This window comes from Chenopodium quinoa, unplaced genomic scaffold (assembly GCF_001683475.1).
Source record: "Chenopodium quinoa cultivar QQ74 unplaced genomic scaffold, ASM168347v1, whole genome shotgun sequence".
In the NCBI taxonomy this organism is placed as follows: domain Eukaryota; kingdom Viridiplantae; phylum Streptophyta; class Magnoliopsida; order Caryophyllales; family Amaranthaceae; genus Chenopodium; species Chenopodium quinoa.
This window is the reverse complement of record NW_018742770.1, coordinates 3,343,268-3,355,530: the sequence shown is the minus strand read 5'-3', so window position 1 is coordinate 3,355,530 and position 12,263 is coordinate 3,343,268.

Sequence of the window (12,263 nt, the reverse complement as noted above, 5' to 3'; positions counted from 1 at the left end):
TCAAAATGTCTACTCCATATTACCTTTATCTTATGGACTACTTATTTAGCAATCAATATTATAACTTGTCACGTAGTGTTTCTAAGAGGCGAGACTAGTTTATTAATATGGGACATAGGGAGTAACATGGTGCGAGGCCTGAAATTGTTAAGACTTAAGAGTGAATAGTTGTATCTCCATGCACTAGTGCGTGCGTCACTTCATATGTGGCTATGTGTATCTTGCATGGGCTAGTGAGGCTGTGAGGGAGACCATTTTCATGGCTTTCAAGTAACGGTAGAAGTCTTATATATACAATAATTTTCTCTACAATCTAGATTATTTCACTCTAATCCATTCCCAAGAACGTCCACCTCGAACTTACATCTAGTGACCCAAACATACAAAAGTCAACCTAAGATGAATAAAAAAGTATTATCCCCAAACTACTACAGATATCCTTATAAAACTTAACCACTTAATAACCAGCAAACATCGGTAATATTGTTGAACACTCATCAGTCATCACATCGCACTTGTAAATATCCTACACTAGTTAAACTGGAGAGACAGTTTATTATAAGTTAAATTAGTTACTCTTACTACCATCAATTGGTTTAAGTATTAACTATCTTTTAAGCTTGTAATTGAACCGATTTTCCTCCTCCTCCTCCTCCTCTTCTTTGTTTGGATTGCCCAGACTCGTTTTATTACTTTTATATAACCTTTAAAGTGAACAAGTCACATGATTAGGGTCTGTTCTGATTGACTTAATTGAATTGAACTTATTGGAGTTGAACTGAACTGGACTAAATATTTTATAAGAGAAGAAAATTAAAAACTGAATTGAATTTATTGGAGCTGAACTAAACTGAACTGAATTGAAAATAATCTAAAGAAAACAAATCCTAAGTCTATAATACATAGGTAATCTAATACTGAAACGGTTAAATGGATCGCCCACAAGTTTTTTTTTTTTTTTTTTTTTTTTTTTTGCATTGAGAAACGTACGACAATGTACAGCATGAATATATTACTAGTTATCAAGGGCATCACAATAATTATCATCTTCACATGCATGCCCATTTCACATTGTCAACCCTTACTTGATTCTTTCACTTATAAAAAAATACAATAATTAAAATCACAAGACCCCAAAATAATGAAAATATTGTACTAGAAGTGATGATAAAATGAGAAAGAAAGACTAGAAGAAGGGCCTGCTCACATTTATTTAATTTCAGTTCAGTTCAATTCATTTCAGCTCCAATCAGTTCAGTTCAGCTCCAATCAATTCAGTTCAGCTCTTAATTTCCCTCTCTCATAAAATTAGGGATGGCAATTGGGCGGTGCGTGTTCAGTTACCCCCTCCCCCATACCCACACCTGCCAAAATATTTTATACCCACCACCTACCCGCCACCCGCGGTGGGTAATTTTTCAACACCCACACCCGCCTAAGCGGGTAGAAACCTAAACCCACACCCGCTCCACCACCTGCTTTACCGCCTTTACCCGCTAACCGCTAACGAAATATCAGTTTTTTTTTATATAAATTTCTTATATAAACTGTCATTATACACTGAAAATTGTTGCAAGTATATAGTTAATTTGAAATACAAACAATTAAAGTAGTCCGACATCATAACAAATACAAATTAAATTACATAAAAATTTCTCCATAAATGTTTAAAGCAAAACTCAGTCTATATGCACAACTCCACTTTTTCCTGAATCCATTTCATCATAGCCATCATCACAATTATTTCCACCCACTATAATACATTCACCACTTCCTGCACAAGCATAAACACAAATACATAAATTAGATTCAAACGTATAAAAAAAAAAAGAAAAAAAAAAAAGAAAAGAGATTTTAACTTTACCTTAATTAAACAACATAAGTAATTTTAATAGGAGTAGTGAGTACATTACCTTTATAATTTGCCCAAATCCAATTTTGAGATTAAACAACCAAGGCAGAATACTATCTAAACTAGTAGTAATCAAGCAAAGATTAATCATTACATGCATTAGAAAAGGATCTAAGTACGAATTAATTCTACTGGAATTAATAAAAATTCGTTCAAGATTTAATTAAAGCAAAAATGAAAAATTAGTATGAATTACCTCAAAATATAGAGAGAACTTTGATTTTTTTGAATTGTTTGTCCAATTCAACTTCGTTGTTGTTAGATTCAATAAATTTGTTAGTGAATGATGAAAGGAAAAGAGTAGAATGAGTAGTGGAATGAGTAGTGAAAAAATGAAAATGGGTGAGATGAGCAGACTGTAGATGACGGCTAGGGGGAAAACAAATATGAATTAGGGTTTTGATAATAATTATAAGTGGTTGGCTGACTTGGCTCTAATAGTCTTATTTCCTAAAAATAAAAACTATAACTAAAATAATAATAGTCTTACATTGGTGGGTATTTGGGCGGGTATGCGGGTAATTAGGCGGGTAGGCAGGTATTGGGCGGGTATTACTCAAAATCCACCACCTACCCACTATCCACAGCGGGTATGACTTTTATACCCATACCCGCCTACATACCCGCCAAGCTTGTACCCATACCCGCACCAACTGGGGCGGGTGCGGTGCGGGACCCGCATTTTTATACCCACCAGCCTTCCCTACATAAAATATTCATTTCAGTTCCAATCAGTTCAATTCAGTTCATTAAATGTGAACAGGCCCAAAGCATGTGAAAAAGGGACAACTACCCATGTCATGAAATTGAATATTGAGAATTGCCAGGTAGTTTATTTTGGGAAATTGGGTTTTTGAATTGGTTTCGGCCCATTAACGTAATCCAAACGCAAACCTTACTAGTAAAATTTTGAAAGCCCGAAAACAACGTGAGTGACAAACGGCGCATCTACGGTGTCTCCTCTTTTTTGGTTTCCTTACTATTTTCAACTAATTGTACGTACTATACTAGTACTCATCACTTACTAATTACTATGACGCCTCTTCAACTAAATTCGTGACATTTAACTACATAGTCTACTACTACACTTATTAGCTTAGTCACCTACGTCACTTATGTCACTACATAAAATTGATCCGTAACATATTTTATATTCGGTGCAAAATGTACTTATATGACATGATTTAGAGTGTTTGATACTCCATTGATTTTTTTGTTACCGCCGACAAAATAATAATACACATGACATATTATAGACGTGGTTACATATGTGATTTAGATCAGACTTGTATATTGATAAGTTTACGTATGTCATGTGACATATGTCACATTATCATAGTAATAAGTAATATGCTTCATTAATTCCAATTTCCAAATATGACTTAAAATGAGCTTATTTGCACTCTAATTATCTTTCATATGCATAGATGATCAACATTTTCTCTTCATTTTTTATAACTTTTGAAAGATACACATCAAAACTAGTTTATTTGTTTGTTTGTTGTTTGTTTTCCTTACTTGTTTGTATAGTTGTCCCACCTCTTAATTTCGAAGATTCGATACTATTATATAAGATCATTGACACAAATTTTAATTAAAATTCATTATTAAGATGGTATATAAATTAATAGATTTAATACCATGACTAACACTCCCCAAACGGATAACTACATACGACCACCACCTCCCAAACGACCAACACCATTTAATCACCAATATAATTAATGTAATATATAACATATGAATGTATAATATCCTTGGCTTGGATAAGAATGAAGATCATAGACATCGCATTTTCGTATTTATTAACTCAATGACATGAACCACCAAAATTGTTATTTCACTGGCTTGCCTCTTCTGTCTATTTGTTTTTAATATGGCTGGACCACTAGGTTTAATTTGATTTGTTTTCGCACACACTTACTCTTTTTTTGAATATTATGTCGTTATATAATGTCATAACAACTAAATTTATTTACACTTTTTTATAGTTGAATATTATGGCTAACAACTAAATTTAACCAAGGATAAAGTACGTATCACAAAAAGGTTTCAAAAAAAAAAAAAAGTACGTATCACAAAAATATCATTGAGATATAGGCCTTCTGACAAAGATTAAGAGTCTTTATACGATATTTCTCGGTGTGTCATGTCATGTAAGGGATTTATCGGCAAAGATCATGTAATAATGATATAAATAGTTTAAAACAGTCTTATGTTCACAAATTTCATCATGCCATAAGACTAAACAACATTATCTTCACTTATTGAATTGGAAAGATTATGGATAAATAAAATGAAAAAGTTGTGAAATGAAAAGTATTATTCTCAAATTATATATATAACCATTAAAAAATTTGATGATAAAAATAATGGCTCCCATTTTTTGTCTCCTTAGCGAATAGCGATTAAGGATACAAAGGTACGACCTATAGAATTGATCCTACACAAGTATGGTCGTAATGGTTCCTTTTTTTTTTTTAGGTTACATCATTATGGCATTTTCACTAATAACACAAGCAAAAAAATTTAGTACACAGTTACACACGTTTACTCTTTTAGTGACGAGTAACATGGACATCATGAGTTTATAACAACTTTGCTTTAAGCCTTTTTTACTTTACTTTGATGTTTCCACTCTTATTTTCTGTTTTGCTTTCTTCTTTGAAATCTTACTTTTTAAAGTTTCAAACCCTGACAAGAAATTGTTGAAGGTCATTTTCCTAAAAATGAAACACCATATTATTACTACGGAGTAATACAATTACTCCACATCTACAAAATATTTCAAATGCTAATTAATTTTACATTTAACACCTTGAAAATTTATTATCCCACCACAAGAAAATAATCTTTTCGTAGCGATTATTTTAACCTTTAGTATCGATTGTAATTGCAACAAAAAGCTTTCCCAACGAATGGTCATTCGATACAATATCCCTCGTTGCCTTAACCTTTAGTAGCGGTTTTCAATATCGCTGGGGTTGGCCTCAATAATCGATACAAAAAATTACATCCAATCGTGGTGATTATTGTAGCGATTACAATCGCTATAAATGTTTAACTCATTTTCTTCATTAAAAAAAACATGCGTATGATCTTATGTATTCTTTGTCAAACAATACGATTTCTCAAAATTATATAAATGTGTAAAAATAGTATGGATATGTATTATTATGCTTTCCGTATCGATTTTATATGGAAAAACCATGACGATTGTAAAAATGATACGACATCCTTAATTATTTCACAAACATACTTGCATATTGTAGCGAATGAAAAATCGCTACGAAATAATCGCTACAAAAAGTGATTTTTCTTGTAGTGTCCGTCCCGATCTCGTAACTAAATCGATCTAGATAAATACTCCATAATTATACTTCGGGCCTGTTCTAACTTAACTGAACTGATTGGAGCTGAACTTAATATTTTATGAGAGAAGAAAAATAGATACTGAACTGAACTGAATTGATTGGTGCTGAACTGAACTAAACTAAATTGAAAATAAACTGAAGTGAACAAGCTTCAGTCAAATAGCGGAACTCATTTTCTAGCTTGATTTAATCATGGATAGTATATGATGCACAAAAGTGCGTAGTCACAGTTGTAATAAGGTTAACCACCTCGTTATAATTAATAATAATAATAAATAGTGACGTTGAATGATCGAAAAAAGAAATAAATCCGCGTAAATAATCTCTTCCACCGACTCCAACCAAATGGCATAATTGCATGAACAAACGAAAGAACATTATGGTGGATAACAATTCAAGTCACACCTCTATTCTTTCAACACTCAATTAAACAATTAAGGTCGTTTTCTTACCTTAGCTTGATTAGTTTAGGGTTTTGGTATTAATTGATGATAATGATGATGCGTGTGGGTCATACTTGTTATCCTTGCTTAGCCTTATGGATTATGTGTTTCATGATTAATACTTTGAACATATCTCATATTCTCTCTCCGATTTCTTCAATGCACAGAGTCGAGTACGTTATCATATATAAAAATGTACGATTAAGTAAATGGTCAGTTTAATGAAAAAGAAAAAGCACGTACTAAGCTAGATGAGTATTGATTAAAATGACTTGACGACAATCTAATTAATTAATTGTAAAACTTCAATTCTTGTCATAAACTCATAATAAAAGCAATTTTTTATATTGAGTATCTAAAGTTAAATGTAGTTTCATAATTATTAGAAATGGAGTTAATTTAACAAATGAATTTGAGTTAAACGTCTATGTTAAGTCATTGACGTAGAAAGTACTAATTTGGTGAGGTGGACCTTCTTTTCCTAAAGTTTTCATTTTTTTTCCACTTATCACTAGTATTTGTTTTTCACTCATTTATCTATCCAAGTTCAAAGTTTTTATTTTAAGACTCATTTTACCGACAAAAAAATTGATTTAAGTGTTTGATAATTTACAACAAGTTTTTCCACATTGCAAATTAATTGATTTCTATCGTAATCAAACTTCATGAATTTCAACAAGTCTACAACTCTAAGCTATAAGGGTCTGTTCTTTTCAGCTTAATTTCAGTTCAATTCAGCCCAGTTTCAATTCAATCATTTTAGTTTAGTTTAGTTCAGATCCTAATTTCCTTCTCTTATAAATAATTCAGTTCAGCTCAGCTCAGACCCTAAATTTTTATTGAAGTAATCAAAACTTTAATCACAACTCATTCACAAGCAAGAAAACGCTCTCATTATCAAAACAAGTATGGAGTAATAAATGTAATGTCACCTTAAAATAAAATATTAAAAACCGCAAAACACGTGTTGATTTAAAATACATTTTCACACCTCAAAAACTTTAGGATTTATAGTTATCATTTTATATACATTCAACTTTTTTTTGAGACATGTCTTATTCACTAAGTTTGACTAAAAGGACTATGTAATCAAGAGGATTACATGTTAGAAATTTAGCTTGCAAGCAAGTTACTAGCTTAGATCTAGTTACCCTTAATCATGTTGTGTAGTGTGATGATGATGAGATCTGTAGATTAGAAAATGATGCTAAAAATTAGATCTATATGACAAATGGAACTATGGTAGGTCCAAAATTAAAGTAACTAATCTCTTTAAACTATACTAATCAAAATCTGTAAAGATCATATTAGGTAACTAATATTCATGTGACACGGTAATTAAAGACAAAGTTTACAATTAAATTAAATGAGTCTTTTTGACACTTAGTGGAATTAATTTTTTTGAGTAATTTAATTAGCAAATGATTATCGTCATAATATATTAATGCTTAAGTTATACAAGTACGAAGTCTTAAATTTTTGGAGGTTCCCTTCAAAACATAGCAGTCTGAAACTCTGAACACTATACAGCTACATTATTACGAAGGAATTAATAAAGAATTGTATTAGTTATACTGAATTTTTAGCACTTGCATTTGTCGTTGTGTTAAAAAGTTGGTAAATCTAGATTTTCTGGAATATATGAACATGTTACATGTATGTCCAATCAAATGTGCAATTGTGTTCAAAAGTTTGCTTAGCTTGGTGCATGATTTTCTTTATCGGACATGACATATATTGTATCGTTAATTATTATGTACAACTTTTGAATTTTTTATACAACCTTTAATTTTTATTATTTAGAATTTTAAAATATTTTATATCTTACAAATAATACCCCAAATTTATAAATAATAAAAATCGAATTTAGTATCTTATAAATAATATACAAAAATTACATATAATTAATAAAAGTAGCATATATACGGAGTATTGATTTACCTCTCAATAATATAACATATCATCCCTCAATATTAAACAACATTAAGTTCATCTTAAAATAACTTTTTTTTAAAAAAAATTGATAAAGAGGAAAATCATATAGTAATTCAAATAAATAAAGTTGGTATATTCTTATCTTTAATTTATTCATTTGGTTTGTAGCTTAGTGGCAATGATTTTTTTTTTGTTAATTTTTTTTAAAGGTCATGTATTGATAAATACAGTTGGTATACTCACCTTGTTCCTCCTCTTTTCGCCTCTGTAATTTTATGATTTTACACTTACACTATAACGAAGGTTATGTTCTGATTTACTGAACTGAGCTGAACTAAACTGTTTATGAGATAAGAAAATTATATGTGTTTTCCTTCGTCTTTACTATTGTCTCATTATTATTTTGTGGTACTTTTTTGTCTTAAACATCACAAAAATAATAATGAGACAATAGTAAAGACGAAGGAAGACACATATAATTTTATCAAGAACACTATAGGTCAATATTTATAATTAAATTGGGTCCAAAAAATCTAACTTCAAAAAGATGGAATCCTAATTTTTTGACAAATTATTCTAGTATTATAATTTGAATTTAAAAGCAAATATACCCACGATTGAAGCCATATAGTACATTAGTAGCGCTGTCTTAGGGGCTATGCTCCAAAATTGTTTTCTAGCCATATCCTCGTGATACTTTACCATGTTTGTTTGCTAAGTAAAGTGTCCCCCCATTTACATTTCTACGTACAACACGAGAACTTTTACTCCTTATGGTAACAAAATGACAATGGATTGACTATGATCACCATTGCTACACTACAACATATGATGCCACCTCTAGATTTTAATAGCGGTCGAGTAGTCCATATAAGTAATTACGCTTGCACTTGACTGTCGAAAATTTATCCAAAACAACATTCGTGAATCGAATTTTGTGACATTTAATATCATAGTTACATAGATTATTTATGTATATATAGGGCGTGTTCGGCGCTAATTTTTGAGTAGCTTTTAGGTAGCTTTTAGTGGTGGAGGTAGTTTTTATTAAAAATTAGGATTATTAGCTTTTGAAGTTAGAGGTTGCTTTTGAGGTAGCTTTTGAAAATTTAATGTATAGTTTTAAAAATAAAATATTGATTCTTAAATGTAACAGCTACTCAACCACTACTTTACCGAACACTCATACCTAAATTATTTATTTTCACAGCTAACAACTTGTTGACAGCTAACAGCTACATACACAGCTACAGCTACCTTCACAGTTATATTTTGCCGAACATGCCCATAGAGTATATTTTATTTAATTTTGGTTTTTATATCGGATTCTTGTAGCAATAAGCTAGTAGATTGTAGAATAGTCAAATGAATTATTTTTTACATCATGTTAGATCACCAGGCCAACTAGTCTAGATCACTTTGCATATCAGTTATATTTATAGATTATATTAGAATTTCGAATATAATGATACCAAAACAATATACGGATTACTCAATAATTCATATTTGGCTATATACTAAAATTATAAAACTTTTGGCAAAAATTGGCGTAGCTTTGAAAGCATTCTTCCCCCATCCACAAAACCAAAAAGAAGAAATCAGAATAACAGCAGATAATGGTCTAGTTCATGATCTAAATAATGCCCCACCATCACAAATTTGAGATATTTTTGTGATATAAAATTAAATTATTTGTGACCATACCTTAAAAATAGTAGGACATACCCTCCAAAAATAAAATGCATAATTTATTCATGGGCATATATAATTGGTTTTTTGACAGAGAATTTGATAATTGTTAAAGGTAGGCAAAATAATTTAATGCCACTTTCTATAAATTAGTAGAATTTTGAGTTAAAAATTGAAATAACCCATAACTACTTTTTTTTTTTTTTTTTTTTTTTTGTTTTTTGGTGTTCCACACGGTTCATCATAATCCGGATTCGGGGATTAGTTCTGGGTGGTTAGGTTCCACTCCCTTCCCAATTGTTGTTATGAGAATCGAACACGAGTCCTCCCTACTAAGTGTAGTCCCAATCACCTACACTAACATCCAATTGGTACCCATAACTACTACGGATATACTCAAGGCCGTCAGCCTCCAAGTTCATTCAATCAAAAAATTTATGGGTCAACAAACTAATTAAACTAAAGGGACAATATGTATGTTACATGTTTCTTCATTCCAAGTTATTATCTGACATACCAAATTAATAATAAACAGATGGAAGTACGATCTATCTTACTATCTAGATAGGGTTCTTGTAAAATCATGGGTTTTGACTAGTATGTGCATTCATATTGCTAGAATTTCTTGTTCGGTGGAAATTAAATACTCAAAGTATTACGTATAATGCATTGGAAAGACTGAAAGATTTTTTTTAACTTCATTGTCAAGAATAATAATGTGAACGAACTTGACTATAAACTAATATGCATGGAGTACATCTATAAGAAGATTGAGTACACAAAATGGTTAGACATTTTCTTTATATGGTGTAAAGAACATGTACAAATGTTGAAATGTACATATTATAAGTTCATGGTAGCTTAGGGTATATCATAATGTGGTAGTAATTATGTAGTATGAGTAGAATTGATAATCACTAAATGTTTTTGATAAGATTATTAAGATATGATCATTATTATGTCTAAAAATAATTTTTTAAAAAATCCAATAAAAAGTATAATTAATCTTATAATATTTCAAACCGAATACCTCTTTGTGGGTGAATCAAATGACATTATTTTGAAACGATAAAGTTCAAAGATTTTCTTCGAATTTAATGGCAAAAATATCTTACTCCTTCAGAAATAAATGCTTAATGTATTCCTTTTTTTTTTTTTTTTTTTAAATTGATTTCACTTGATAAATAATTTTTACAAAGGAGTATTTCTTTAATAAAATCAAATAGAGTGAGTACAACAATAAAATCAGCATACATTAATGTGAAATTGCTCAAAAAATCAAACTTCGATATGATAAAGTTGGAGAACAGATAATTAACAATTAAGTATACTAAATGAAAATAAACACTAATGTGAGATTGGCTTCGTTTGCAACCACTTTGAAATTCCAACCACTACCATGGACTTATGAAGAACTACAACTACTAATTTAAGGGGAATAAAATTCATCACCATTTTTCTTTAAAAAAAAAAAAACCATCACCATTTTTCTCTCATCCTCATTTTAAATATCACAAAATGTTGAATTACCTAGTAGACGTTCTACAAACATGTTTTTCCTAAAACCAAAGTAATATATTTTTCTCAAAAACTAAAAAGACAAATTTAAATATTAGCTTAGGCATATATTCAACCTAGTTGGATTGCAATAGTATTTTTTTAACATGTATATTTTTCATCTAGTGACGTAGGTTTATTTTTACCAACTAATGTACTTAATTTAAATATAGTTGAATTTATCCCTTATGAACTCATTGTAGTCGTAGATTGAATTGAATTTAGTGATATATATACACTCTATGATTATGTTGATCCTATTTTTACTCATAAAAAATGTTGAGCCGATTTTATTTAAGCTTATTAATCTTTATCTAAAATCATATTTGTTATCTTAATCTTACTTAGTTCTTGAAAAAAATAATTCAAATAAGGGTTAGGTTTACCATAGATCATCTCAAATTAATGGAAATTAGGCGAATAAAATACATTCTATGGGTGTGTTCACTTTCTATGATTTTAATAATATGAATTTACATGAACTTATCTTAGTTGTATAAACTAGGATAACTCTTATGGTACCTTATTTTTCTGAACTTTTTTATTTTATTTTTTTTTGAGGGAAATTTTTCTGAACTTATTTGGCTTAAAATTATTATTAATTTTATTAATAAATGGAAATTAGGTGGGCAAAACTAGACTGATATGATAATATAAGGGATAATATGTTTAACTAAGATAAGGGTCGAATTTGTTAAAAAAAATAAAATAAAAGAGTTGATAGGCTAGGAAAGTAAAAGTTAGTAAGGTTCAAATATTCAATAAATCCATAAGATAACATAAGGGATAATAAGTTCAAATAGAATTAAAGTTGATAAGTTTGATGATAAGGGTTAACACGACATAACTTTTTATACACACGGGTGCACATACACTTACGTGCACGGTGCAACCAAATGTGTATGAAAATTTTCAATAACACGATCCATGTTTAATAAGGTCCAATAATATACGATAATACTCCATATAATATACGATATATGTTAATACGGAGTACTGTATAAGATAACTAGATAAGGGTTGATAAGTTCAGATGTTTAGATAAGTTCATGCATATGCATATCATATTCTATACGCAAGTAATGGTACTACTGGTAACCAATAATTTTTCCATACGCAAATAATGATAACTATCAATTAATTTTCACAGTAAAATATGCTGGATAGTGGACTAGTAGTAACCATCTGTAATTAACTAGTAATTCCCTTTAAAATTGGGATTAGAAACTTATAATTTAGGATTAGAAACTTATAATTAAGGATTAGAAACTTCTTTCACATAATTAAGTAGAGAAAGATTACGCCTTCAAAGTTAAGCAAACAACCTTCTTCTTCCATAGTTTGCAGCGCTCT